Consider the following 27,652-nt stretch of genomic DNA (forward strand, 5'->3'; position numbering starts at 1 on the left):
ATAGTTTAAATAAGCAATGAAATCCTTGCTTTCTTTGTTGAAATAATAGGAAGTGGATTGAAGTAAAATGGAAACATTCCGATGCCGGAGTTTGAACCCGGGCCTTCTGAGTGAGATTCGATCAGATATCCTAACCACTAGACGACACCGGACGATGCATAGTTTAAATAAACAATGAAATCCTTGCTTTCTTTGTTGAAATAATAGGAAATGGATTGAAGTAAAATGCAAAAATTCCGATGCCGGGGTTTGAATCCGGGCCTTCTGAGTGAGAGTCAGATATCCTAACCACTAGACGACACCGGACGATGCATAGTTTAAATAAACAATGAAATCCTTGCTTTCTTTGTTGAAATAATAGGAAGTGGATTGAACTAAAATTGAAACATTCCGATGCCGGAGTTTGAACCCGGGCCTTCTGAGTGAGATTCGATCAGATATCCTAACCACTAGACGACACCGGACGATGCATAGTTTAAATAACTAATGAAATCCTTGCTTTCTTTGTTGAAATAATAGGAAGTGGATTGAAGTAAAATGGAAACATTCCGATGCCGGGGTTTGAACCCGGGTCTTCTGAGTGAGAGTCAGATATCCTAACCACTAGACGAAACCGGACGATGCATAGTGTAAATAACTAAGGAAATCCTTGCTTTCTTTGTTGAAATAATAGGAAGTGGATTGAACTAAAATGGAAACATTCCGATGCCGGAGTTTGAACCCGGGCCTTCTGAGTGAGATTCGATCAGATATCCTAACCACTAGACGACACCGGACGATGCATAGTTTAAATAACTAATGAAATCCTTGCTTTCTTTGTTGAAATAATAGGAAGTGGATTGAAGTAAAATGAAAACATTCCGATGCTGGGGTTTGAACCCAGGCCTTCTGAGTGAGAGTCAGATATCCTAACCTTTAGACGAGACCGGACGATGCATAGTTTTAATAAACAATGAAATCCTTGCTTTCTTTGTTGAAATAATAGGAAGTGGATTGAAGTAAAATGGAAACATTCCGATGCCGGGGTTTGAACCCGGACCTTCTGAGTGAGAGTCAGATACCCGAACCACTAGATGACACCGGACGATGCATAGTTTAAATAAACAATGAAATCCTTGCTTTCTTTGTTGAAATAATAGGAAGTGGATTGAACTGAAATGGAGACATTCCGATACAGGAGTTTGAACCCAAGCCTTCTGAGTGAGAGTCAGATATCCTAACCACTAGACGACACCGGACGATGCATAGTTTAAATAAGCAATGAAATCCTTGCTTTCTTTGTTGAAATAATAGGAAGTGGATTGAAGTAAAATGGAAACATTCCGATGCCGGAGTTTGAACCCGGGCCTTCTGAGTGAGATTCGATCAGATATCCTAACCACTAGACGACACCGGACGATGCATAGTTTAAATAACTAATGAAATCCTTGCTATCTTTGTTGAAATAATAGGAAGTGGATTGAACTAAAATGGAAAAGTTCCGATGCCGGGGTTTGAACCCGGGCCTTCTGAGTGAGAGTTAGATATCCTAACCACTAGACGACACCGGACGATGCAAAGTTTAAATAAACAATGAAATCCTTGCTTTCTTTGTTGAAATAATAGGAAGTGGATTGAACTAAAATGGAAACATTCCGATGCCGGAGTTTGAACCCGGGCCTTCTGAGTGAGATTCGATCAGATATCCTAACCACTAGACGACACCGGACGATGCATAGTGTAAATAACTAATGAAATCCTTGCTTTCTTTGTTGAAATAATAGGAAGTGGATTGAAGTAAAATGGAAACATTCCGATGCCGGGGTTTGAACCCGGGCCTTCTGAGTGAGATTCGATCAGATATCCTAACCACTAGACGACACCGGACGATGCATAGTTTAAATAACTAATGAAATCCTTGCTTTCTTTGTTGAAATAATAGGAAGTGGATTGAAGTAAAATGGAAACATTCCGATGCCGGGGTTTGAACCCGGGTCTTCTGAGTGAGAGTCAGATATCCTAACCACTAGACGAAACCGGACGATGCATAGTGTAAATAACTAAGGAAATCCTTGCTTTCTTTGTTGAAATAATAGGAAGTGGATTGAACTAAAATGGAAACATTCCGATGCCGGAGTTTGAACCCGGGCCTTCTGAGTGAGATTCGATCAGATATCCTAACCACTAGACGACACCGGACGATGCATAGTTTAAATAACTAATGAAATCCTTGCTTTCTTTGTTGAAATAATAGGAAGTGGATTGAAGTAAAATGAAAACATTCCGATGCTGGGGTTTGAACCCAGGCCTTCTGAGTGAGAGTCAGATATCCTAACCTTTAGACGAGACCGGACGATGCATAGTTTTAATAAACAATGAAATCCTTGCTTTCTTTGTTGAAATAATAGGAAGTGGATTGAAGTAAAATGGAAACATTCCGATGCCGGGGTTTGAACCCGGACCTTCTGAGTGAGAGTCAGATACCCGAACCACTAGATGACACCGGACGATGCATAGTTTAAATAAGCAATGAAATCCTTGCTTTCTTTGTTGAAATAATAGGAAGTGGATTGAACTAAAATGGAAACATTCCGATGCCGGAGTTTGAACCCGGGCCTTCTGAGTGAGATTCGATCAGATATCCTAACCACTAGACGACACCGGACGATGCATAGTTTAATTAACTAATGAAATCCTTGCTTTCTTTGTTGAAATAATAGGAAGTGGATTGAAGTAAAATGAAAACATTCCGATGCCGGGGTTTGAACCCAGGCCTTCTGAGTGAGAGTCAGATATCCTAACCTTTAGACGAAACCGGACGATACATAGTTTAAATAAACAATGAAATCCTTGCTTTCTTTGTTGAAATAATAGGAAGTGGATTGAAGTAAAATGGAAACATTCCGATGCCGGGGTTTGAACCCGGGCCTTCTGAGTGAGAGTCAGATACCCGAACCACTAGACGACACCGGACGATGCAAGGTTTAAATAAACAATGAAATCGTTGCATTCTTTGTTGAAATAATATGAATCGGATTGAACTGAAATGGAAACATTCCGATACAGGGGTTTGAACCCGGGCCTTCTGAGTGAGAGTCAGCTATCCTAACCACTAGATGACACCGGACGATGCATAGTTTAAATAAACAATGAAATCCTTGCTTTCTTTGTTGAAATAATATGAATCGGATTGAACTTAAATGGAAATATTCCGATACAGGGGTTTGAACCCGGGCCTTCTGAGTGAGAGTCAGATATCCTAACCACTAGACGACACCGGACGATGCACTGTTTAAATAAACAATGAAATCCTTGCTTTCTTTGTTGAAATAATAGGAAGTGGATTGAACTAAAATGGAAACATTCCGATGCCGGAGTTTGAACCCGGGCCTTCTGAGTGAGATTCGATCAGATATCCTAACCACTAGACGACACCGGACGATTCATAGTTTAAATAACTAATGAAATCCTTGCTTTCTTTGTTGAAATAATAGGAAGTGGATTGAAGTAAAATGGAAACATTCCGATGCCTAGGTTTAAACCCGGGCCTTCTGAGTGAGAGCCAGATATCCTAACCACTAGACGAAACCGGACGATGCATAGTGTAAATAACTAATGAAATCCTTGCTTTCTTTGTTGAAATAATAGGAAGTGGTTTGAAGTAAAATGGAAACATTCCGATGCCGGGGTTTGAACCCGGGCCTTCTGAGTGAGATTCGATCATATATCCTAACCACTAGACGACACCGGACGATGCATAGTTTAAATAACTAATGAAATCCTTGCTTTCTTTGTTGAAATAATAGGAAGTGGATTGAACTAAAATGGAAACATTCCGATGCCGGGGTTTGAACCCGGGCCTTCTGAGTGAGAGTCAGATATCCTAACCACTAGACGAAACCGGACGATGCATGGTGTAAATAACTAATGAAATCCTTGCTTTCTTTGTTGAAATAATAGGAAGTGGATTGAACTAAAATGGAAACATTCCGATGCCGGGGTTTGAACCCGGGCCTTCTGAGTGAGAGTCAGATATCCTAACCACTAGACGACACCGGATGATGCAAGGTTTAAATAAACAATGAAATCCTTGCATTCTTTGTTGAAATAATAGGAAGTGGATTGAAGTAAAATGGAAACATTCCGATGCCGGAGTTTGAACCCGGGCCTTCTGAGTGAGATTCGATCAGATATCCTAACCACTAAACGACACCGGACGATGCATAGTTTAAATAACTAATGAAATCCTTGCTTTCTTTGTTGAAATAATAGGAAGTGGATTGAACTAAAATGGAAACATTCCGATGCCGGAGTTTGAACCCGGGTCTTCTAAGTGAGATTCGATCAGATATCCTAACCACTAGACGACACCGGACGATGCAAGGTATAAATAAACAATGAAATCCTTGCATTCTTTGTTGAAATAATATGAATCGGATTGAACTGAAATGGAAACATTCCGATACAGGGGTTTGAACCCGGGCCTTCTGAGTGAGAGTCAGATATCCTAACCACTAGATGACACCAGACGATGCATAGTTTAAATAAACAATGAAATCCTTGCTTTCTTTGTTGAAATAATAGGAAGTGGATTGAACTGAAATGGAGACATTCCGATACAGGAGTTTGAACCCAGGCCTTCTGAGTGAGAGTCAGATATCCTAACCACTAGACGACACCGGACGATGCATAGTTTAAATAAGCAATGAAATCCTTGCTTTCTTTGTTGAAATAATAGGAAGTGGATTGAACTAAAATGGAAACATTCCGATGCCGGAGTTTGAACCCGGGCCTTCTGAGTGAGATTCGATCAGATATCCTAACCACTAGACGACACCGGACGATGCATAGTTTAATTAACTAATGAAATCCTTGCTTTCTTTGTTGAAATAATAGGAAGTGGATTGAAGTAAAATGAAAACATTCCGATGCCGGGGTTTGAACCCAGGCCTTCTGAGTGAGAGTCAGATATCCTAACCTTTAGACGAAACCGGACGATACATAGTTTAAATAAACAATGAAATCCTTGCTTTCTTTGTTGAAATAATAGGAAGTGGATTGAAGTAAAATGGAAACATTCCGATGCCGGGGTTTGAACCCGGGCCTTCTGAGTGAGAGTCAGATACCCGAACCACTAGACGACACCGGACGATGCAAGGTTTAAATAAACAATGAAATCGTTGCATTCTTTGTTGAAATAATATGAATCGGATTGAACTGAAATGGAAACATTCCGATACAGGGGTTTGAACCCGGGCCTTCTGAGTGAGAGTCAGCTATCCTAACCACTAGATGACACCGGACGATGCATAGTTTAAATAAACAATGAAATCCTTGCTTTCTTTGTTGAAATAATAGGAAGTGGATTGAACTGAAATGGAGACATTCCGATACAGGAGTTTGAACCCAGGCCTTCTGAGTGAGAGTCAGATATCCTAACCACTAGACGACACCGGACGATGCATAGTTTAAATAAACAATGAAATCCTTGCTTTCTTTGTTGAAATAATAGGAAGTGGATTGAAGTAAAATGGAAACATTCCGATGCCGGAGTTTGAACCCGGGCCTTCTGAGTGAGATTCGATCAGATATCCTAACCACTAGACGACACCGGACGATGCATAGGTTAAATAACTAAGGAAATCCTTGCTTTCTTTGTTGAAATAATAGGAAGTGGATTAAAGTAAAATGAAAACATTCCGATGCCGGGGTTTGAACCCAGGCCTTCTGAGTGAGAGTCAGATATCCTAACCTTTAGACGAGACCGGACGATGCATAGTTTAAATAAACAATGAAATCCTTGCTTTCTTTGTTGAAATAATAGGAAGTGGATTGAAGTAAAATGGAAACATTCCGATGCCGGGGTTTGAACCCGGGCCTTCTGAGTGAGAGTCAGATACCCGAACCACTAGACGATACCGGACGATGCAAGGTTTAAATAAACAATGAAATCCTTGCATTCTTTGTTGAAATAATATGAATCGGATTGAACTGAAATGGAAACATTCCGATACAGGGGTTTGAACCCGGGTCTTCTGAGTGAGAGTCAGATATCCTAACCACTAGACGACACCGGACGATGCATAGTTTAAATAACTAATGAAATCCTTGCTTTCTTTGTTGAAATAATAGGAAGTGGATTGAAGTAAAATGGAAACATTCCGATGCCGGAGTTTGAACCCGGGCCTTCTGAGTGAGATTCGATCAGATATCCTAACCACTAGACGACACCGGACGATGCATAGTTTAAATAACTAATGAAATCCTTGCTTTCTTTGTTGAAATAATAGGAAGTGGATTGAAGTAAAATGGAAATATTCCGATGCCGGGGTTTGAACCCGGGCCTTCTGAGTGAGAGTCAGATATCCTAACCACTAGACGAAACCGGACGATGCATAGTTCAAATAACTAATGAAATCCTTGCTTTCTTTGTTGAAATAATAGGAAGTGGATTGAAGTAAAATGGAAACATTCCGATGCCGGGGTTTGAACCCGGGCCTTCTGAGTGAGAGTCAGATATCCTAACCACTAGACGAAACCGGACGATGCATAGTTCAAATAACTAATGAAATCCTTGCTTTCTTTGTTGAAATAATAGGAAGTGGAATGAACTAAAATGGAAACATTCCGATACCGGGGTTTGAACCCGGGCCTTCTGAGTGAGAGTCAGATATCCTAACCACTAGACGACACCGGACGATGCAAGGTTTAAATAAACAATGAAATCCTTGCATTCTTTGTTGAAATAATAGGAAGTGGATTGAACTGAAATGGAAACACTCCGATACAGGGGTTTGAACCCGGGCCTTCTGAGTGAGAGTCAGATATCCTAACCACTAGACGACACCGGACGATGCATAGTTTAAATAACTAATGAAATCCTTGCTTTCTTTGTTGAAATAATAGGAAGTGGATTGAAGTAAAATGGAAACATTCCGATGCCGGAGTTTGAACCCGGGCCTTCTGAGTGAGATTCGATCAGATATCCTAACCACTAGACGACACCGGACGATGCTTAGTTTAAATATCTAATAAAATCCTTGCTTTCTTTTTTGAAATAATAGTAAGTGGATTGAAGTAAAATGGAAACATTCCGACATCGGAATGTTTCCATTTCAGTTCAATCCACTTCCTATTATTTCAACAAAGAAAGCAAGGATTTCATTAGCTATTTACACTATGCATCGTCCGGTTTCGTCTAGTGGTTAGGATATCTGGCTCTCACTCAGAAGGCCCGGGTTCAAACCCCGGCATCGGAATGTTTCCATTTTAGTTCAATCCACTTCCTATTATTTCAACAAAGAAAGCAAGGATTTCATTAGTTATTTAAACTATGCATCGTCCGGTGTCGTCTAGTGGTTAGGATATATGATCGAATCTCACTCAGAAGGCCCGGGTTCAAACCCCGGCATCGGAATGTTTCCATTTTACTTCAATCCACTTCCTATTATTTCAACAAAGAAAGCAAGGATTTCATTAGTTATTCACACTATGCATCGTCCGGTGTCGTCTAGTGGTTAGGATATCTGACTCTCACTCAGAAGGCCCGGGTTCAAACCCCGGCATCGGAATGTTTCCATTTTACTTCAATCCACTTCCTATTATTTCAACAAAGAAAGCAAGGATTTCATTGTTTATTTAAACTATGCATCGTCCGGAGTCGTCTAGTGGTTAGGATATCTGACTCTCACTCAGAAGGCCTGGGTTCAAATCCCTCTATCGGAGTGTTTCCATTTCAGTTCAATCCACTTCCTATTATTTCAACAAAGAATGCAAGGATTTCATTGTTTATTTAAACCTTGCATCGTCCGGTGTCGTCTAGTGGTTAGGATATCTGACTCTCACTCAGAAGGCCCGGGTTCAAACCCCGGCATCGGAATGTTTCCATTTTAGTTCATTCCACTTCCTATTATTTCAACAAAGAAAGCAAGGATTTCATTAGTTATTTGAACTATGCATCGTCCGGTTTCGTCTAGTGGTTAGGATATGGGGGTTCGCTGCTAGGTTTGGTAGTGAACGGTTCGTCTTTTTTCGCTCCGTTTTCGCTAAGCCTGTTTGCCGCCTTTAAGGTGTTATTTTAGTTCAAGTTTTTTTTCTTCTCTGTTAAAACCTTTTTATCTAGTTTCGGTTTCTTGCGGGTGATTCCCCTCCTGGGTCTTCTGATCCAGGATGGATATTATTAAACGGTCGGTTTTTGTGGATTTTGAAGGAAAATTACCGAAGTTTGACGATGTTGCGGAGGCGGTGAAAATTCAATATGGTTTGGATGCGGTGAAATCTGTTGTTCCGTCCACGGGCGGCTACATTTTGGTATTTTCGTCTGAAACTTTGATTAATGATGCGATTGACACTGGGTTGGAGGTAGACAGCATTACTTATGCCATTTCGAGCGTCACCAAAAAAACTGTTACGGCAAATTTTTTCGGCCTTCCGGATTATGTTACTGATGAGGCGTTGCTGGCGAAGTTGACGATGATGGGCTGCGAAGTCAGAGGTACGATTTCGTGGCGGGAAAAAGCCGGGTTCTATTGTGGTATCCGATCAGTCCGTTTGACGCTCCCGGAAGGTAAATCAGCGTTACCTTACAGTCTTCGAGTTCCGGATGTCTTAAATAGAGAAAATTCTTACCGTGTCACTCATGAATCGCAAGTTAAAGTCTGTAATATGTGTCTGGCATCCGATCATTTATATAAGGATTGCCCTCAATTTATTTGCCGTAAATGTAAAACACAAGGTCATGCTGTGCGTAATTGCCCTACTTGGGAACGCCCTGCAGTGGAGATGAAGGGACAGGAGCGTGGACAACCCCCTGTCATTGTCGCGGGGGGATCGATTGATCAATTCGCTGAGGGTCGTAAGGATGCCGTCGATGGTCCTGGTTCATTGGGTGCCGGACACGAAGAAGTTCATATTGCCACTCCTAACGCAACGCCGATGTCTCAGGGAATGGGCGCCGACCAAGTGGGCCGCGTCAAACCGACTGGTGAAGCTCAAAGGGGTTCCAAGCACCGGATCTCATCTGGTGACACCGATTCAGCTACTAATCCGTCTACAGGTCCTCCGCACAAGATATTTCAGAAGTTGCCATCGGGTAAATGGACCCAAATTAATTTGAATCCAAATGCCGGTGAAAATTCTGACGATTAATGTAGGCGGTTTGCGCGATGTAGAGAAGATGCGAAAGTTGGTTTTGTGGGCGAAGCATTATGATGTGTTGTTGTTGCAAGAGACTCATTGGGAGGCGTGTCATGTAAGTACTTTTCGGACTTTTTTTTCGGGTGCGGTCTACGTGGACTTGAACTTGGACACCAAGTTTTGCGGTGTGGCAATTTGTATTTCGCGGTTACTTGATTTTAAAGAATGTAATTTGATAAGTTCTAACGAGGGCCGGTATATTTTTATTTCCGCTGAAATTGAAGGCGAGAAAGTTGATTTAGGTTCTGTTTATGCCCCAACCGATGCGGTCAATAGATCTATTTTTATGCAAAATTTAATTCCCATTGTTCGTGTGTTAAATCGTCCGCTATTGGGCGGTGATTTTAATGATATTGTTTCTCGAGTTTTTGATCGGCGGTCGCCTGCCAAGATTACGGTGAGTGGAATGACGAATCTTCATCGCTGGGTCTCTTATCTCTCGTTGGTAGACATTTGGCGGTTGCAACATAAAAAACATTCGATTATACGCGATCGGGGGTGGTTTTTGGTAACTTTGTGAGTTCTCGAATTGATTATTTTTTTGCTTTACATTCAGACGTATATAATATTTCAAAGTGTATGCATGTTTTTTGTAGTTTCTCTGACCATAAGGGTGTTTCTCTGATTTTTGAACCTAGTGGTATTCTTAGGGGGCCCGGAACTTGGAGTTTTAATTCTACTTTTTTAGAAGACGCACTTTTTTGCACGGCCATCGAGCGGACAGTTAAAAATAGTTATTCTTGGCCTTGTTATTTAACCGATATCTTTGAGTGGTATGATGCTTTAAAAGTTAAAATACGGGAGTACTGCATTTTTTACGGGCGTCACAAAGCGTTGATGAAGCGGGCTGTATGGGCGGACCTACAAAATAGGCTTCGAGACCTACAAGATTCGCCATTAAAAACAGATACGAATTTAGACGAAATAGCTGCGGTAACGAGTAAATTACGAGATATGGAAGAGAACGATTTGCAGGGTGCATTAGTTCGTTCGAGGTTGGAGTGGAGAGATTTGGGGGAACGCCCCACTCAGTATTTTTTGCGGCTGGAGAAATTTCGTCAGCGTCAACGTCAAATGACTTCTCTGACTCTCCCTTCGGGGGAGATTATTAAAGATCCTGCGTTAATAAGGGAGGAAGTGTTCCGTTTTTATTCGGAGTTGTATACACGAGGCGTTACGTCTCAAGCCGCTACTGACAATTTGAAGAATTTAATCTCAGGGAGGCTTACTGAAGGTGACCGCGATTCCTGCGAAGCCGTCGTGACCTGGAGCGACATTTACACGGAGTTAACTAATTTGGCCGGAGGGAAGGCCCCCGGTAGAGATGGCTTTACCAATGAGTTCCTGCGTTTCTTTATCCCTCTAATTAAAGATGACTTTATGCGCTTGGTTGCCGAATGCGAAGCCCGTGGCCTTTTGCCGAATAGCATGCGAGAAGGGATGGTGGTTTTGTTGCCTAAATCGGGGGATTTGACTCTTCTGAAAAATTGGAGGCCAATTACCCTATTGAATGGCGATAGGAAACTCCTTGCTAAGGTTTTTACTCGCCGTGTTTCGCCGCTTTTACCTTTAATTACGTCACCGTGTCAAACTGGTGGCATTCGTGGGCGTACCATTTCCGATACTCCCCGTTTTCTGTCTGATGTCATGGAGTTTTTAAAAATGGAAAATAGGCCAGGGATTTTTCTTCAACTCGATTTGTTAAAAGCGTTCGATCGGGTGGAATGGCCGTATCTATTTGCAATCTTAGAAGCCTTTGGTTTCGGCGCACGCTTCCGCGCTTGGATTCAGATGTTTTTAGTTGGCGCCAAGACAGCTATTAAGCTTCATGGATATGTTACCGATTCTTTTGTCATTAGCCGCTCGGTTCGTCAAGGGTGTCCGCTCAGTCCTTTGCTGTACGTTCTATCATCTGAACCTTTTTGCGCCTTACTCGAAACGGACAAACGTATATGTCGGATAATGCTCACGGACTTAACACCGTCCCCTGTGGTGTTTCAACATATTGATGACACTTCCATTCTCGTCACTGGGCCTAGGGATGTTACTTACCTTTTGGAGGATATTGAACTTTATTGCCAGTCTTCGGGAGCTGCCATCAATCTTGCAAAAAGTTCTGGTTGTTGGCTCGTCTCCTTGCGATTTCACGCGGACCAGACTGTGGCTGGGCTTGTTATTAGCGCCCGTTCAATAAAGGTATTGGGCGTGACCTTGGGCTATGACCATGACGTCGTTGCCACGATGAACTGGGAGGGCCGGTATGAAAAATTTAAAAATGTCCTACACGTTTGGAAGGGTCGTAGTCTGACCATTTTTGGGAAAGTCATTATCATTAACGTGTTAGGAGCGTCGATATTGTGGCATATTCTGGAGGTTTTTGATTTACCGGACCGCTGGTTCTCTGATTTTAAGCGGCTCATGTTGGATTTTATTTGGAAGGATCGCCCACATTCTATATCGTACGAAACCTTAACTCGCCATAAGAGTCAAGGCGTGTTTGTATTAATCAATCTTCGGATCAAACAGAAGGTACTTCGTCTGAAGGAATGTTTGCAGCTCGCTACCGGGTCCAAGCCTTCGCATGTCGCATGCGTTGCGTCTCGGTTCTTTGACGAATATGGCGGCGGACTTCGCCAGGGTCTCTCAATGCTACGGATTAGAATTGAACGTCGTCTGCTTTCCGCTATCCCGAAACGCCATGGATCAATGTTATTGGCTTGGAAAGAGTTCTTGGCTCTCACGCGATGGACCTTGGTTCCTTTGACCAACCCTATTATGGAGCCCCTATTTTATAACTCAAATCTTTTAATCACGAACATTTCTTTGGCTGAGCGGCGTCTTCTTGCTTCTTGTGGCGTGGTCTACCTGAAAGATATTTGCTACGAGGTCATCCTGGGGTTTCTTCCGGATGAAGCCTTTTTGGAATTGACCGCAGATTCCGGAATCGGTCGCCGTCGGTTGTTGCAAATTTTTCAAAGGATCAAAGATTCTCTCCCTCCCGCGGTACATCGAGTGATACATAGTAAAGAGGTCTACGAGCTTGAGACACGGCCAACGTTCGCGCTGGTCGCGGACACAGGGATCTCTGTGGAATTGGACAAAATTACATCTGCGTCAATTTCCAAAACTTTCAATGCCGTAACCCCGATTCCGGAATCGAATGGTGAAGAACGTTGGCGGGCTTACTTCGGGGGCCCTTTACAGAAGTTCCGGGTTCCATCACTTGTCAATTCTACGTTGGGTCCCCGTTTGTCAAGTATGAATCTCCGAGTGTATCATATGGGGTTCATGGTCAAGCAGCGGCTATTTCGCGCCGGCATAACAGACGATGATCAGTGCCCGCTATGTGGCCTTGAAAAGGAGTCAGTTTCGCATTTATTTTTGGAATGTCAAGATACGCACGAATGGCTCGATTGGTTATTTTCTTCAGTGTTGTCGCTGTACACGCTGTTTGGTGAAAAGGACATGTGGACGCGTTATATCGTCTTTGGACTCAAGCCTAAAACTGCGGACTCTAAAGAGCATTGGGAGGTCGCTTCCATATTAACTGCTATTGCCAAAGAAGCCATTTGGAGTAATCGTTGTTTGTACAATTTGGGGCAGATAACCAATAAGCGTACGCTTTTTTCCCGTTTTCGTGCTCTCATAAAAACTGAGGCTCGGTACCGCGTGCAATGGCTACTCCTTCATAAGCCGGGTTGTACGGCCGCAATAGATATTTTTCGTAACATATGAGGGGTCAATAATCTTGGAGATATCCTTATGGTCATTAATATTTAAAGTACTTTATTGAAATGTGTATTTTGTTGTATTTGCAGTAGTTATTATTTTCTATAACTGAGGATTTTTTATCAATGATATTTTGCTTATTTATTTTTCATGTTGTTTCTAACTTCAATTGTGTAATGCTTTTAATAACACTGCTTCACATATATATAACACTGCTGGATGTACGTAGGTTTAAATTGTTAAATTTGTTTTAAATATTAACACTGTGCAATAATGCATGTAACAAAATAAAAATTTAAATAAAAAAAAAATAAAAAAAAAAAATATCTGACTCTCACTCAGAAGGCCCGGGTTCAAACCCCGGCATCGGAATGTTTCCATTTTACTTCAATCCACTTCCTATTATTTCAACAAAGAAAGCAAGGATTTCATTAGTTATTTGAACTATGCATCGTCCGGTTTCGTCTAGTGGTTAGGATATCTGACTCTCACTCAGAAGGCCCGGGTTCAAACCCCGGCATCGGAATGTTTCCATTTTACTTCAATCCACTTCCTATTATTTCAACAAAGAAAGCAAGGATTTCATTAGTTATTTAAACTATGCATCGTCCGGTGTCGTCTAGTGGTTAGGATATCTGATCGAATCTCACTCAGAAAGCCCGGGTTCAAACTCCGGCATCGGCATGTTTCCATTTTACTTCAATCCACTTCCTATTATTTCAACAAAGAAAGCAAGGATTTCATTAGTTATTTAAACTATGCTTCGTCCGGTGTCGTCTAGTGGTTAGGATATCTGACTCTCACTCAGAAGGCCCGGGTTCAAACCCCTGTATCGGAATGTTTCCATTTCAGTTCAATCCACTTCCTATTATTTCAACAAAGAAAGCAAGGATTTCATTAGTTATTTACACTATGCATCGTCCGGTTTCGTCTAGTGGTTAGGATATCTGACTCTCACTCAGAAGGCCCGGGTTCAAACCCCGGCATCGGAATGTTTCCATTTTACTTCAATCCACTTCCTATTATTTCAACAAAGAAAGCAAGGATTTCATTAGTTATTTAAACTATGCATCGTCCGGTGTCGTCTAGTGGTTAGGATATCTCATCGAATCTCACTCAGAAGGCCCGGGTTCAAACTCCGGCATCGGAATGTTTCCATTTTACTTCAATCCACTTCCTATTATTTCAACAAAGAAAGCAAGGATTTCATTGTTTATTTAAACTATGCATCGTCCGGTGTCGTCTAGTGGTTAGGATATCCGACTCTCACTCAGAAGGCCTGGGTTCAAACTCCTGTATCGGAATGTTTCCATTTCAGTTCAATCCACTTCCTATTATTTCAACAAAGAAAGCAAGGATTTCATTGTTTATTTAAACTATGCATCGTCCGGTGTCATCTAGTGGTTAGGATATCTGACTCTCACTCAGAAGGCCCGGGTTCAAACCCCTGTATCGGAATGTTTCCATTTCAGTTCAATCCGATTCATATTATTTCAACAAAGAATGCAAGGATTTCATTGTTTATTTAAAACTTGCATCGTCCGGTGTCGTCTAGTGGTTCGGGTATCTGACTCTCACTCAGAAGGCCCGGGTTCAAACCCCGGCATCGGAATGTTTCCATTTTACTTCAATCCACTTCCTATTATTTCAACAAAGAAAGCAAGGATTTCATTGTTTATTTAAACTATGAATCGTCCGGTCTCGTCTAAAGGTTAGGATATCTGACTCTCACTCAGAAGGCCTGGGTTCAAACCCCAGCATCGGAATGTTTTCATTTTACTTCAATCCACTTCCTATTATTTCAACAAAGAAAGCAAGGATTTCATTAGTTATTTAAACTATGCATCGTCCGGTGTCGTCTAGTGGTTAGGATATCTGATCGAATCTCACTCAGAAGGCCCGGGTTCAAACTCCGGCATCGGAATGTTTCCATTTTAGTTCAATCCACTTCCTATTATTTCAACAAAGAAAGCAAGGATTTCATTAGTTATTTACACTATGCATCGTCCGGTTTCGTCTAGTGGTTAGGATATCTGACTCTCACTCAGAAGGCCCGGATTCAAACCCCGGCATCGGAATTTTTGCATTTTACTTCAATCCACTTCCTATTATTTCAACAAAGAAAGCAAGGATTTCATTAGTTATATAAACTATGCATCGTCCGGTGTCGTCTAGTGGTTAGGATAGCTGACTCTCACTCAGAAGGCCCGGGTTCAAACCCCGGCATCGGAATGTTTCCATTTTACTTCAATCCACTTCCTATTATTTCAACAAAGAAAGCAAGTATTTCATTGTTTATTTAAACTATGCATCGTCCGGTGTCGTCTAGTGGTTAGGATATCTGATCGAATCTCACTCAGAAGGCCCGGGTTCAAACTCCGGCATCGGAATGTTTCCATTTTAATTCAATCCACTTCCTATTATTTCAACAAAATAAAGCAAGGATTTCATTGTTTATTTAAACCTTGCATCATCCGGTGTCGTCTAGTGGTTAGGATATCTGACTCTCACTCAGAAGGCCCGGGTTCAAACCCCGGCATCGGAATGTTTCCATTTTAGTTCAATCCACTTCCTATTATTTCAACAAAGAAAGCAAGGACTTCATTAGTTATTTAAACTGTGCATCGTCCGGTGTCGGCTTGTGGTTAGGATAGCTGACTCTCACTCAGAAGGCCCGGGTTCAAACCCCGGCATCGGAATGTTTCCATTTTAGTTCAATCCACTTCCTTTTATTTCAACAAAGAAAGCAAGGATTTCATTAGTTATTTCAACTATGCATCGTCCGGTGTCGTCTAGTGGTTAGGATATCTGACTCTCACTCAGAAGGCCCGGGTTCAAACCCCGGCATCGGAATGTTTGCATTTTACTTCAATCCACTTCCTATTATTTCAACAAAGAAAGCAAGGACTTCATTAGTTATTTAAACTGTGCATCGTCCGGTGTCGGCTTGTGGTTAGGATAGCTGACTCTCACTCAGAAGGCCCGGGTTCAAACCCCGGCATCGGAATGTTTCCATTTTACTTCAATCCACTTCCTATTATTTCAACAAAGAATGCAAGGATTTCATTGTTTATTTAAACTATGCATCGTCCGGAGTCGTCTAGTGGTTAGCATATCTGACTCTCACTCAGAAGGCGCGGGTTCAAACCCTGGCATCGGAATGTTTCCATTTTAGTTCATTCCACTTCCTATTATTTCAACAAAGAAAGCAAGGATTTCATTAGTTATTTGAACTATGCATCGTCCGGTTTCGTCTAGTGGTTAGCATATCTGACTCTCACTCAGAAGGCCCGGGTTCAAACTCCGGCATCGGAATGTTTCCATTTTAGTTCAATCCACTTCCTATTATTTCAACAAAGAAAGCAAGGATTTCCTTAGTTATTTACACTATGCATCGTCCGGTGTCGTCTAGTGTTTAGGATATCTAATTGAATCTCACTCAGAAGGCCCGGGTTCAAACTCCGGCATCGGAATGTTTCCATTTTAGTTCAATCCACTTCCTATTATTTCAACAAAGAAAGCAAGGATTTCATTAGTTATTTACACTATGCATCGTCCGGTTTCGTCTAGTGGTTAGGATATCTGACTCTCACTCAAAAGGCCCGGGTTCAAACTCCGGCATCGGAATGTTTCCATTTTACTTCAATCCACTTCCTATTATGTCAACAAAGAAAGCAAGGATTTCCTTAGTTATTTACACTATGCATCGTCCGGTTTCGTCTATTGGTTAGGATATCTGACTCTCACTCAGAAGGCCCGAGTTCAAACCCCGGCATCGGAATGTTTCCATTTTAATTCAATCCAATTCCTATTATTTCAAAAATAAAGCAAGGATTTCCTTAGTTATTTACACTATGCATCGTCCGGTTTCGTCTAGTGGTTAGGATATCTGACTCTCACTCAGAAGGCCCGGGTACAAACCCCGGCATCGGAATGTTTCCATTTTACTTCAATCCATTTCCTATTATTTCAACAAAGAAAGCAAGGATTTCATTAGTTATTTAAACTATGCATCGTCCGGTGTCGTCTAGTGGTTAGGATATCTGACTCTCACTCAGAAGGCCCGGGTTCAAACCCCGGCATCGGAATGTTTGCATTTTACTTCAATCCACTTCCTATTATTTCAACAAAGAAAGCAAGGATTTCATTAGTTATTTAAACTATGCATCGTCCGGTGTCGTCTTGTGGTTAGGATAGCTGACTCTCACTCAGAAGGCCCGGGTTCAAACCCCTGTATCGGAATGTTTCCATTTCAGTTCAATCCACTTCATATTATTTCAACAAAGAATGCAAGGATTTCATTGTTTATTTAAACCTTGCATCATCCGATGTCGTCTAGTGGTTAGGATATCTGACTCTCACTCAGAAGGCCCGGGTTCAAACTCCGGCATCGGAATGTTTCCATTTTAGTTCAATCCACTTCCAGAATGCAAGGATTTCATTGTTTTTTTTAAACCTTGCATCATCCGGTGTCGTCTAGTGGTTAGGATATCTGACTCTCACTCAGAAGGCCCGGGTTCAAACCCCGGCATCGGAATGTTTCCATTTTAGTTCAATCCACTTCCTATTATTTCAACAAAGAAAGCAAGGATTTCATTAGTTATTTACACTATGCATCGTCCGGTTTCGTCTAGTGGTTAGGATATCTGACTCTCACTCAGAAGGCCCGGGTACAAACCCCGGCATCGGAATGTTTCCATTTTACTTCAATCCATTTCCTATTATTTCAACAAAGAAAGCAAGGATTTCATTAGTTATTTAAACTATGCATCGTCCGGTGTCGTCTAGTGGTTAGGATATCTGACTCTCACTCAGAAGGCCCGGGTTCAAACCCCGGCATCGGAATGTTTGCATTTTACTTCAATCCACTTCCTATTATTTCAACAAAGAAAGCAAGGATTTCATTAGTTATTTAAACTATGCATCGTCCGGTGTCGTCTTGTGGTTAGGATAGCTGACTCTCACTCAGAAGGCCCGGGTTCAAACCCCTGTATCGGAATGTTTCCATTTCAGTTCAATCCACTTCATATTATTTCAACAAAGAATGCAAGGATTTCATTGTTTATTTAAACCTTGCATCATCCGATGTCGTCTAGTGGTTAGGATATCTGACTCTCACTCAGAAGGCCCGGGTTCAAACTCCGGCATCGGAATGTTTCCATTTTAGTTCAATCCACTTCCAGAATGCAAGGATTTCATTGTTTATTTAAACCTTGCATCATCCGATGTCGTCTAGTGGTTAGGATATCTGACTCTCACTCAGAAGGCCCGGGTTCAAACCCCGGCATCGGAATGTTTCCATTTTAGTTCAATCCACTTCCTATTATTTCAACAAAGAAAGCAAGGATTTCATTAGTTATTTACACTATGCATCGTCCGGTTTCGTCTAGTGGTTAGGAAATCTGACTCTCACTCAGAAGGCCCGGGTTCAAACCCCGGCATCGGAATGTTTGCATTTTACTTCAATCCACTTCCTATTATTTCAACAAAGAAAGCAAGGATTTCATTAGTTATTTAAACTATGCATCGTCCGGTGTCGTCTTGTGGTTAGGATAGCTGACTCTCACTCAGAAGGCCCGGGTTCAAACCCCTGTATCGGAATGTTTCCATTTCAGTTCAATCCACTTCCTTTTATTTCAACAAAGGAAGCAAGGATTTCATTGTTTATTTAAATATTGCATCGTCCGGTGTCGTCTAGTGGTTAGGATATCTGACTCTTACTCAGAAGGCCTTCCTTACTGACTAACCAAAAGCTTGAACGACGACGAAGAGGTTTTTATAATATAGACTAGCTGAGAAGCCCTCAGCTAGTGGTCTGTTTAGAGGCACCCTTTTCCCCATATTCGAACCACCGCAGTAAGGCCACCTCCCCCTGTTTCCCATGCGAGAATTATCGTGGCACCCTTTACCCCATAGTCGAACCACCGTAGTAAGGCCCCCGACCCTTTTTTCCACGCGATAATTTCCGTGTTATCCTTTACCCCATAGTCGAACCTCCCCCCCCGATAAGGCCTCCTCCCAATGTCCCTAGGGGATAATTTCCATGGTACTCTTTTCCCCATAGTAGAACCACCCCAGTAACTCTTTTCCCCGTAGTGAGAACTACTGTGGTACCCCCCCTTTTCCCATGCGATAATTACATTGGTACCCCCTCCCCCCTTTCCAAATGTGATAATTACCGTGGTACTCCCCCCCCTTTTCCCATGCGATAATTACATTGGTACCCCCTCCCCCCTTTTCAAATGTGATAATTACCGTGGTACTCCCCCCCCTTTTCCCATGCGATAATTACATTGCTACCCCCTCCCCCCTTTTCAAATGTGATAATTACCGTGGTACTCCCCCCCCTTTTCCCATGCGATAATTACATTGGTACCTCCTCCCCTCTTTTCAAATGTGATAATTACCGTGGTACCCCCTCCCCCTTTTCCCATGCGAGAGTTTCCGTGGTACTCTTTTCCTTGCAAAAATAACTAAAAAACTTGCAGGCGTCGAAAAACCCCTCTGTACTCCTTGAAACCCCCTGTATCCAATGGCTGATTTACTCTCATGACGAATAAATTAAAATACGCTCGTCCTTGAGTCGCGATTTACAGTGCGAAATTCGAGCCAATGCGAAATCCGAGCCAGTGCGAAATCCGAGCCAGTGCGAAATCCGATCCGAAATTCCAAAAACAAACTTAATGACCAGTGGCGTCACCAGGATTTCAAAACTGGTGGCGCTTAAGCCATAAGCACTGGTCAGGGGCGTCTCATTGAGTGATATGGGGAGAGGGGGAGGGGCTCCCAAAAAGGTTTGTAAAGTTGAAACATTGAGACCGACTTGGAAAATTGAAATTTTGATGCCAATTTTTAAGTTTGAAGAAACTTTTCGCCAAGTAAATTAGAAAAATTCTGAATTTTAGGAAGCGCTTAAGAAATTTTTCAGGTGGCTCAAGCGCCGCCTAAAACACCCTAGCGACGCCACTGTTAATGACCAAATGTATACTTGACTGAGTATTAAGGCGAAGCGCAACGACCGCGGTTTTACACAGAGAAATTACCTTCGGCGATGTCACGTTAGACCCGATTTCTGAAATATGCTCAATGACCTAGTATTAAGGCGAAGCGCTAGGCATACCTTCGGTGTGTACCTCCGTGTACTCGCGGCGATGCCACGTTAGAGTCGCGAATGAGAGTCAGAAAAAAACGCGACGAAAGGGTCTTAGAGTTTTATAATGTAGATAGTCAGGATCTCTGGAGCTCCCCTCTTTTACCCGTACTACCAGCCAATAAACCCATCGCGGCCCGTGTCAAATTTAAAGCAACTGTCGGCTCTATCATTGCCACCTGTATTATGAATAGGCCCCTGTTATTAGAGATGGCGTTGAATCTATCCGAATCTTCGGAAAAAAAATGACTTTCGTGGAGAGCGTGGAGCCATCTATTAATGGGAACTGAAGCTAAAATTCAAAATAGCGAAACAATAACGTCGTCAGAGAGCCTTTATATAGTATTATATTTAGACCACTTTTACTCTACTTAGTGAACTTTAACCAAAATTATATATCCCATATAAAATATATTGTAAACAATTACTATAATTGAAGTTATTGACAAATTTACAAACGAGCCAATCAACGCGAAGCATACTTTTATGTCCCGCCTTTTGGGTCAAAATGTAGCTTCAGCACCTGGTTTTGATTTCGACGCTATCGACATCTGTTGAAAAAAGAGCTACTTCAGCCAGAGCCGACACTTGCTTTAAATCAAGCGTCGTTAGGGCTAGCTCCGTTCCACGTGCTAACTTCGCGCGCTTCGGTTCGTCTCGTATCCATGGAGACGGAAGTTGAAGAAGCTAAAAAGATAGTGCAAAAAGTCGCCGCAGGGAGCCACGTATAGCGGTTCGGATTTTTTATCTATGGCGGATTCTAATTTATAGGGAGTTAGTGTATTATAAACTTACGATTATACCCTTTTCAGACGAGGCCTATATACAGTTCGTTTAGCAAACGACAATTTACTGAAATATATTGTAAAAAAATCTTTGATTAACTAAATACCGTTTTATAAGCAGACATGGGCAAAATCGCTAGTGATATTTAGAAATTCAGTCTCACTCAAGAGTGAGAGTGTAGCTAAATAAAAATCTTCACTCTTTGCCACTCTCGCATTTCAACACTCACTGGGGGCACTCTTCCCCCAAGAGTGCAATTAGTCAAGGTCACCAATTTCACTCTTATTCTTGGTGGGAAACTTAAAATTTAAGCCAAAGATTTTAGCCTCCTTTGTCGTTAATAGATGGCGCCACGCTCCCCAGTAAAGTAAATAAATTAAATTTCAATTTCAATTTCCCGCCTTCCTTTAATAGTCTTGAAAATCGATAAGAGTGAAAGTGCTGACCTCGACTAACTTCACTCTTTTCACGCGAACGTGCGAGCCGAGTGACGAAAAAGGGAAAACCCCACTGTAATTTTTTGTTAGGGAGTGGAGTGAGAAAGGTGTGGGGTGAAAACCACTCGTTCAAATGCACTCCGAGTTTTGCCCAACTCTGTGTATGCTTCTGAAAAGTGAATAAGGTGTTATCATGAATATATCTAGCTATGAATATACAATAGCAATAGCCTCTCTAACCTCCCGCTAAAATTTGGGTTGGGCTTATCTAGTCACGTGATCAATCACATCTGCTCCGACCGAGTGAGGAGCATGCCGTCATTTCCTTCAGTCTCCTGATTGGCTTAAAACGCGTCACTGGTCTCGAAAGTTGCCACCCAAATCAAATCGACATGATAGAAGGGCTATATCGTAGGGTTGGATATTCATAGCTAGATATATTCATGGTGTTATTGTACTTTTTTTGCAGTGAGTCACGCATAGAATTTACTCTTCTCAAATTGTTTTTTATTTTATTTTTTAAACAAACATTTTAATATACAATATGCTTTTCGAGTACAACACTGGAAACCCTTCCATAGTTTTTGAGGTGTTACGATTTGATACAGTTCTGAAATAAAAGGTTATAAGGTTTTAATTTTGAATTATTTAATTAATTTGAATTAATTTTTAATTTTATTCATTGTCACCAAATTTGTAAGCTCTCGCCAATGATAAAAGCTTATAAATTTGGCTGAGTGGCAACAAAGATAATATGAACCTCGTACCCTTGATTCGAAATGACTGCCTCGCGCGTAGTCAATAGCGTTTACCCATTTCCTGCCGTAGCTTCGAAAAATTAAGCTCCATAGTTACCATGGTGACCAATTATAGATAAGAACACCGCCAAATTTGATGACTGGCTGATCACGCAACAGAGCGTCATCAAAGTTGGCCGTGATAGGACTATGGCAGCGACCGATGAATTCGTATCTAGGATACGCAGTTCTATATTATATTTGGTGGTAAATACATTTATTTATTAAAGGGCCACAACGGCGTTTAAATTTTACTAGTGTCCTGCGCAGAGATGAGTCGGACAAGCTAGTTTTAAATCCCGACCCGACTAAAAAATACAAAATTGAAACTCGACCCGACCCGGCCCTTCAAAATTAGTTATTTTGAAAACCCGACCCGAGCCGACCCGGCCCTCCAAAATTATTTATTTTGAAAACCCGACCCGACCCAGGCCGCCAAAATGATTTATTTTGAAAACCCAACTCTAGATGGCGCTTGGAGCTCTTTGAGAACCGTTAAAAATTAGTGAACGTTCCAAGAGTATGATTAACACGTGATAATGATTCGTTGTCTGTATGTAGAGATTTGCTGTTGCGAATAAAATAGAAACTTCGACGCCCGATCACTAATATATAAAAAGCCCGACCCGACCGGTCAGTTTTATGTAAAAAGACCGACCCGACACGACCCGTTTAAAAACAAAAGCTTGAAAACAATTATAAAATTAAACCCGACAAGATCCGCCAAAAACCTCGATTTCGAAAACCCGATTGTCGTCGAGGCGTCAGGTCAAGTCGGCTAGTTTAAGGAAATAGGGCAGATTGGCCCTTGTTGTGGCCCTTTAATAGTTAGATTCACAAATCGTTCACAGAAAACCAAACATTTAGAGCGAAGCTCTTGGCATTTCGATTTTAATTCTCACTCCATTTTGGAATTAATATTTTCTGATTTGTTACGGAACCGTCTATAAACAAAAAGTTAAACTCAGTAAAACTGCACCGTAGTTTTTAGATAATCTAAAATTTATCAGAATGTTGGCGCCATCTAGTAAGACTTCGGAAATTAAAAATAAGTATTTTCCCGTAAAAAGATATATACATGGACTAATGTTAATTAAATTAGGTTTTAAACGTAACTTACCTTGATTCCCATAGCTTTCCTGGCATCTTTACTCCTCTGAAATTTTTATTTAAAATTAAATATTTAAATTTATAATTCATTAAAACCCAATTTAATTAATCTTACAATTATTTCCATTTTTCTACGGCCAAAACAAGCTTTCATCTATAAAATAAATTTATTTAGTTTAAATTATAAAATTTTTAATTGATCAAATGCTATCGTTAGAACAAGAATACAGAACTCTGGGACTAAGAATCTAGAAGTACTAGATTGGCCTAAATCGTAAGCGCGTTTGCTTTACTATCAAACTGTTCAACTTTCGCGAGGTTGGGAAAAATCGACTGCAGCGCCTCTAAGTATGTGTGAAATGAACTATATTAACTAATAAATTATTATTATAATATTATTATAATTATTTATAATATTTGCTTAAAGGGGGTACGAGCTTCCATATTGACCACCTAATTCCACATTACTGCCACCAGGTTTAACAGAAGTTCAAATGATTGGCGCTAGTTACGTTAAAAACAAGTCTTAGTCCGTGTTAGCAGAAAATATTTCGATAGTTTCTAGTCCCTTTAACACTTGATTTAGTGATTGCCTCTAAATTCTTGTTTCACGCGGTTAATTAAATCTCTGTAAATATTATTAATAAAAGAGGGATTAAGCAGCTACAATTAATCGTGTACAGATATCACGATAAGTAAAATAATAAAAATCAGCTAGGCACCATTTTAGACCTAAGTCATCAAGCGACTTTGGACCGGGCTACAACGCGTAGGAGGGTGGTGGCAAGCCCTTCATGCCACGTGAGTCAACAGCTCCCTAATCTCACTATTACCGTTAACCTCTACAAATTTTTATGGAAGGGGAAACCGAAGAACTCGGGGGGAAAACCAATAAACCAGTGGGGAGTGAACTTGCAATCTCAACGCAAAAGGATTTGTTCCGAGTTTTCACCCAGTGCCACAAGTTGGAATCGAACCTGACTCAGTTCCCTGTCTGAAAGCCGTTCCTAAAATACCCACACATTTTCGGCGGACTACACACTATAGCAGGAATCCATACCTCTGCTTGGAATGCTTTTCGCGGCAGATTTTCTTCTCGATGTGGTTGACGGTTTCTTTTGACGTCACTATGTTAACTTAACAAACAACAACGTGAGAGGGGAGCGCGTGCAAAGGGGATTTTTTCTCTCATAGGCGGGGCCAACGCCGTCAGAGTGATCTTAGCATACGCGATACGCCAGGATAAGCATTCCAAGTACAGGTATGGATTTCTGCCTGTATTTAAACCACTGAATAAGGAAGCGCCTATAGGAGCAACAAACACAGCACCCCTTGCAAGGAGAACGCAACCCGTCAAAAGTCGTGGATTTTCTCGTGTACAGTTTTCATAGGTTAGACGCTTTAGCGCCTGCTGCCGTCGGAAGGGGAAAATTCGGAAATTGTCTTTCCCCCTTTCCTTAAAACGTTCAGCGTAAAGGCTCGTCCAATGATATTTGTACACAACACTGCGTTCGCGTGTTTTAAGGCTAGCTGCGTTCTCCTTATGTTTGGTGCTCCTATAGGCGACTACTTACTTTGGAGAAGTTGTCCCCTTCGCAGAGTGTGTCCATCCCTCCGGCTTCCTCCATGCAGCCCGAGTAGACTTTGTTCACCGCATCGCCACCCGCCGCGATGCAACTCTGCACCTTGCTTATTTTGCCGGCGTCTCCAGCTGAAAAGCACATTCACAAATATTCATTAGAGCATAATTGAATTTACTTCACAGGCGTTGATAATATGCCACTTTTAAAGGACAATTAGTTTGACCAGCAAATTTCTAAAACAAGGAATCTCGAGAGGATGCTTTACATTATATCATAAGCCTATCATAAGGTCCCCATAAGTTAAGGTCTACCATAGTAACGGCGTTGTCCTGTAGAGAAGAAAATGAACCTACGACGATAGGGCAGTAGCGACATCTTCTTTTTCGAAATTTCTACATCTAAAATATTATCTTACTTGGTAGAGCAGACACGCTCGGGTTGATAAATTGCACACAAAACACGTCTAAATCTCAAACCTAAGCAAAATCCCCGGTTCCACAATTTGCATCGCCCGTCAGCGCTCCTACCGAGAGAATCGCGAAATATTTCTATCCCAATACAAAACACGTGCGTTAAATGTCTTACGACCCGCAGTCCGTCGTCTGCTCTGCTGTTTGTAATAGAAGTGAGGCTTTTGGAATTTTAATAGGCTTTAGATTATTCAGTAATAATGGTATTGGAATAAAAATGAAAGGGTAATGATTTAATTAATTTAAATAAGAAGTTCGCTTTAATGTCTTTGCGTATATAGTTTGTGTGAAGGTTTAAATAGATTATCAATTTAAAAATGTCTAGTCTAAATGGAATTAAAGGTGTAAGCTTGGACACAGTGACGAGCTATGAACGCTAGGCCTAACGTCGTCCGCTAATATTGGGCACGTGTTTAGTATTTGGAAATAAATCATTCCCATACTTGACACTACGGCGCTACAATCGGCGCTTCCGTAAAAGCATCAAGCGCGCCATTTGGTCTCGGGTGATCGGGTTCAGTAATTATTCGTCCAAGAAACACGTATAGTTATCCTGGTACAACTAATTTTGAATGATGTAAACAGTATAGGTGAATACTTTTCGCCTGTTCTCGGACTAAAGGTGTACTCTTTTAACCCTAAAACGAACTATTCGCCGGGGCTGATAATTACTCTGCACCATAAACAGTTCCAGGATTTTAGGGCAACTCTTTTTACTCCTTCTGAAAAGGAGGTGTAAGTAGAGTAAACCGATAAAATCTCTGCTTATCTACCTGTGGCCATTTTAGCAGATGAAATGGCGACTAAAGAGAAGAGAGAAAATCGCGCCCAGACCATGAAGCCCATAGACCAAAGAGAACGCTTCCAATTTGAAGTCGATGGTGAGACCCAAGGTAGGGCTAACGTACTTTTGGGACATACGTCGCTTTTGAAATCATCCAACCTGGTACAACTCTCGATTTATAGTGCAGCGCTACCGCCATCTGCCGGGACAGACAGACGGAAAAAGGAAGAGATTTTGAAAACATAAATTTTAGGTGAGGCTTTTATCAAAAATAAGAAACGTTGCCAGACGTTCGATAATTACGGTGCACGTCGATAATTTCCAGGGCATACTAGAGAGCACTATATATATTTTATTGTAAATTAGAACTATGAATATTAGGTTTTTGTTTTCAATTTATTAATTTTATTATCTTCAAATTTAACGCCAACATTCCTACAAAATTTAAATTTACTGCCATTATTCAACCGTACGATAAAAAGTAGTATCTGAAATCGATAATTTTCTGGTCTTGGTAATATAATTTGATGTTCAGGGCCCGGCAAAGCTGTAAGCTATACATCAACCGTGGGTTTTATTTTTACGGTGTGCCAACCCGTACGATAATTATCGTTTGTTATCACATCTCTACCTCGATATTACATTACATTTTCCACGATTACAACATCGGAAGTCAAAGAAAATGAATATTTGAAGATACTTGATTTCGATTGATTTATGAAATACTTACAACATAACATTGAGTTAATATCGTCCAACATCTTATCGGCTTGGACGTAATGCGTCGTTAACGTCAGCGTTAACGCTACCAAAAATCCGATTTTATAGTAAAACATAGTTAAGCCTTGGTTCGTAAATTACCAGCCGGAGGACGCAAAAATTCTAGCCGCTTTTGAGCTCATTTTACGGGGATGCGCCTTTTATACGATATGGGTATCAAAATACAGTTCCACATGAACAAATAACAATTATAAGACGCAAAATTTTGTCCCATTGTTTAAGAAATTAAATTGAACGGAAAAATACCTACGTTGTTTTATATTCAATATCATATTTATTAAATTGTTACCTCGAAGGTAGCTTAGGCCTTTTCTTAATATAGTTAATTCTATAAGCGGATTTTATGGAAATTTTTATAATGATTTCATTGAAACCGCTGTGTACAGTTATTTACCTCTTCTCAAGGACGCTTAAATGAAGTTTTAATCGCTATACATTTAATGTGGACCTTATTATTTTATTTTCGCTTATTTTGGAAAGTTGACCATACTTAAAAAAATCCTTTTTTTTTGTGAATTACAAATTAAAAACAAACACAAATTTTAAAGTTCATCTTTTTCAAGGTTAAGATCAATACTTTGTAAAGATATTATTTTTTGTTTTTGGGGCTCGAACAAAAATGTATTTTCTAAACTCCCTGTTTTTTCTAGGTTATCCCTGGCAATTTTATTTTCCAATATTCCTGTGCTTCTTTGATAATATTTCTGGGACATGTTTTCTATGTGCCTCATAATAGTATTTTGTATTTCTGAATAAGGTACCGGGCATTTTTTTTATTTTAATTTGGAAGAATAACTGCCATTTTTTAAAAAAATATCCCAAATAGACACTTCGAATAAATCATCATCAATT

At 41.0% G+C, this 27,652-nt stretch overlaps 1 long non-coding RNA gene and 28 other non-coding genes across 29 annotated transcripts; 15 read left to right on the forward strand and 14 right to left on the reverse strand.

Annotated features, from left to right (window-relative positions):
* Positions 1–234: 234 nt before the first annotated feature.
* TRNAE-CUC (transfer RNA glutamic acid (anticodon CUC)) lies at positions 235–306 on the reverse strand. The gene has a single exon. It is a non-coding gene; the product is annotated as a tRNA-Glu (tRNA).
* Positions 307–546: 240 nt separating this feature from the next.
* Positions 547–618, reverse strand: TRNAE-CUC (transfer RNA glutamic acid (anticodon CUC)). The gene has a single exon. It is a non-coding gene; the product is annotated as a tRNA-Glu (tRNA).
* An 860-nt stretch (positions 619–1,478) lies between these two features.
* Positions 1,479–1,550, reverse strand: TRNAE-CUC (transfer RNA glutamic acid (anticodon CUC)). The gene has a single exon. It is a non-coding gene; the product is annotated as a tRNA-Glu (tRNA).
* A 398-nt stretch (positions 1,551–1,948) lies between these two features.
* Positions 1,949–2,020, reverse strand: TRNAE-CUC (transfer RNA glutamic acid (anticodon CUC)). The gene has a single exon. It is a non-coding gene; the product is annotated as a tRNA-Glu (tRNA).
* An 860-nt stretch (positions 2,021–2,880) lies between these two features.
* On the reverse strand, positions 2,881–2,952 carry TRNAE-CUC (transfer RNA glutamic acid (anticodon CUC)). Its single transcript has one exon. It is a non-coding gene; the product is annotated as a tRNA-Glu (tRNA).
* Positions 2,953–3,188: 236 nt separating this feature from the next.
* TRNAE-CUC (transfer RNA glutamic acid (anticodon CUC)) lies at positions 3,189–3,260 on the reverse strand. The gene has a single exon. It is a non-coding gene; the product is annotated as a tRNA-Glu (tRNA).
* A 552-nt stretch (positions 3,261–3,812) lies between these two features.
* On the reverse strand, positions 3,813–3,884 carry TRNAE-CUC (transfer RNA glutamic acid (anticodon CUC)). Its single transcript has one exon. It is a non-coding gene; the product is annotated as a tRNA-Glu (tRNA).
* An 82-nt stretch (positions 3,885–3,966) lies between these two features.
* On the reverse strand, positions 3,967–4,038 carry TRNAE-CUC (transfer RNA glutamic acid (anticodon CUC)). Its single transcript has one exon. It is a non-coding gene; the product is annotated as a tRNA-Glu (tRNA).
* Positions 4,039–5,056: 1,018 nt separating this feature from the next.
* TRNAE-CUC (transfer RNA glutamic acid (anticodon CUC)) lies at positions 5,057–5,128 on the reverse strand. The gene has a single exon. It is a non-coding gene; the product is annotated as a tRNA-Glu (tRNA).
* Positions 5,129–6,296: 1,168 nt separating this feature from the next.
* Positions 6,297–6,368, reverse strand: TRNAE-CUC (transfer RNA glutamic acid (anticodon CUC)). Its single transcript has one exon. It is a non-coding gene; the product is annotated as a tRNA-Glu (tRNA).
* Positions 6,369–6,450: 82 nt separating this feature from the next.
* Positions 6,451–6,522, reverse strand: TRNAE-CUC (transfer RNA glutamic acid (anticodon CUC)). Its single transcript has one exon. It is a non-coding gene; the product is annotated as a tRNA-Glu (tRNA).
* An 82-nt stretch (positions 6,523–6,604) lies between these two features.
* Positions 6,605–6,676, reverse strand: TRNAE-CUC (transfer RNA glutamic acid (anticodon CUC)). Its single transcript has one exon. It is a non-coding gene; the product is annotated as a tRNA-Glu (tRNA).
* An 82-nt stretch (positions 6,677–6,758) lies between these two features.
* TRNAE-CUC (transfer RNA glutamic acid (anticodon CUC)) lies at positions 6,759–6,830 on the reverse strand. Its single transcript has one exon. It is a non-coding gene; the product is annotated as a tRNA-Glu (tRNA).
* Positions 6,831–7,478: 648 nt separating this feature from the next.
* On the forward strand, positions 7,479–7,550 carry TRNAE-CUC (transfer RNA glutamic acid (anticodon CUC)). Its single transcript has one exon. It is a non-coding gene; the product is annotated as a tRNA-Glu (tRNA).
* A 236-nt stretch (positions 7,551–7,786) lies between these two features.
* TRNAE-CUC (transfer RNA glutamic acid (anticodon CUC)) lies at positions 7,787–7,858 on the forward strand. Its single transcript has one exon. It is a non-coding gene; the product is annotated as a tRNA-Glu (tRNA).
* Positions 7,859–13,357: 5,499 nt separating this feature from the next.
* On the forward strand, positions 13,358–13,429 carry TRNAE-CUC (transfer RNA glutamic acid (anticodon CUC)). The gene has a single exon. It is a non-coding gene; the product is annotated as a tRNA-Glu (tRNA).
* Positions 13,430–13,669: 240 nt separating this feature from the next.
* TRNAE-CUC (transfer RNA glutamic acid (anticodon CUC)) lies at positions 13,670–13,741 on the forward strand. The gene has a single exon. It is a non-coding gene; the product is annotated as a tRNA-Glu (tRNA).
* Positions 13,742–13,823: 82 nt separating this feature from the next.
* Positions 13,824–13,895, forward strand: TRNAE-CUC (transfer RNA glutamic acid (anticodon CUC)). Its single transcript has one exon. It is a non-coding gene; the product is annotated as a tRNA-Glu (tRNA).
* A 548-nt stretch (positions 13,896–14,443) lies between these two features.
* Positions 14,444–14,515, forward strand: TRNAE-CUC (transfer RNA glutamic acid (anticodon CUC)). The gene has a single exon. It is a non-coding gene; the product is annotated as a tRNA-Glu (tRNA).
* Positions 14,516–15,063: 548 nt separating this feature from the next.
* TRNAE-CUC (transfer RNA glutamic acid (anticodon CUC)) lies at positions 15,064–15,135 on the forward strand. Its single transcript has one exon. It is a non-coding gene; the product is annotated as a tRNA-Glu (tRNA).
* Positions 15,136–15,376: 241 nt separating this feature from the next.
* TRNAE-CUC (transfer RNA glutamic acid (anticodon CUC)) lies at positions 15,377–15,448 on the forward strand. Its single transcript has one exon. It is a non-coding gene; the product is annotated as a tRNA-Glu (tRNA).
* Positions 15,449–15,684: 236 nt separating this feature from the next.
* TRNAE-CUC (transfer RNA glutamic acid (anticodon CUC)) lies at positions 15,685–15,756 on the forward strand. The gene has a single exon. It is a non-coding gene; the product is annotated as a tRNA-Glu (tRNA).
* Positions 15,757–16,919: 1,163 nt separating this feature from the next.
* On the forward strand, positions 16,920–16,991 carry TRNAE-CUC (transfer RNA glutamic acid (anticodon CUC)). The gene has a single exon. It is a non-coding gene; the product is annotated as a tRNA-Glu (tRNA).
* A 236-nt stretch (positions 16,992–17,227) lies between these two features.
* Positions 17,228–17,299, forward strand: TRNAE-CUC (transfer RNA glutamic acid (anticodon CUC)). Its single transcript has one exon. It is a non-coding gene; the product is annotated as a tRNA-Glu (tRNA).
* Positions 17,300–17,368: 69 nt separating this feature from the next.
* Positions 17,369–17,440, forward strand: TRNAE-CUC (transfer RNA glutamic acid (anticodon CUC)). Its single transcript has one exon. It is a non-coding gene; the product is annotated as a tRNA-Glu (tRNA).
* Positions 17,441–17,676: 236 nt separating this feature from the next.
* TRNAE-CUC (transfer RNA glutamic acid (anticodon CUC)) lies at positions 17,677–17,748 on the forward strand. Its single transcript has one exon. It is a non-coding gene; the product is annotated as a tRNA-Glu (tRNA).
* Positions 17,749–17,984: 236 nt separating this feature from the next.
* Positions 17,985–18,056, forward strand: TRNAE-CUC (transfer RNA glutamic acid (anticodon CUC)). The gene has a single exon. It is a non-coding gene; the product is annotated as a tRNA-Glu (tRNA).
* A 68-nt stretch (positions 18,057–18,124) lies between these two features.
* On the forward strand, positions 18,125–18,196 carry TRNAE-CUC (transfer RNA glutamic acid (anticodon CUC)). Its single transcript has one exon. It is a non-coding gene; the product is annotated as a tRNA-Glu (tRNA).
* Positions 18,197–21,820: 3,624 nt separating this feature from the next.
* On the reverse strand, positions 21,821–26,812 carry LOC149962754 (uncharacterized). The gene is made up of 5 exons (XR_016479989.1): positions 26,751–26,812; positions 24,758–24,894; positions 23,299–23,337; positions 23,194–23,229; positions 21,821–21,886 (listed from the first exon to the last, which is right to left on the reverse strand). It is a non-coding gene; the product is annotated as an uncharacterized LOC149962754 (long non-coding RNA).
* Positions 26,813–27,652: the final 840 nt, after the last annotated feature.

This window comes from Leiobunum rupestre, chromosome 1 (assembly GCF_980474605.1).
Source record: "Leiobunum rupestre chromosome 1, qqLeiRupe1.1.hap1, whole genome shotgun sequence".
NCBI classification, from domain to species: domain Eukaryota; kingdom Metazoa; phylum Arthropoda; class Arachnida; order Opiliones; family Sclerosomatidae; genus Leiobunum; species Leiobunum rupestre.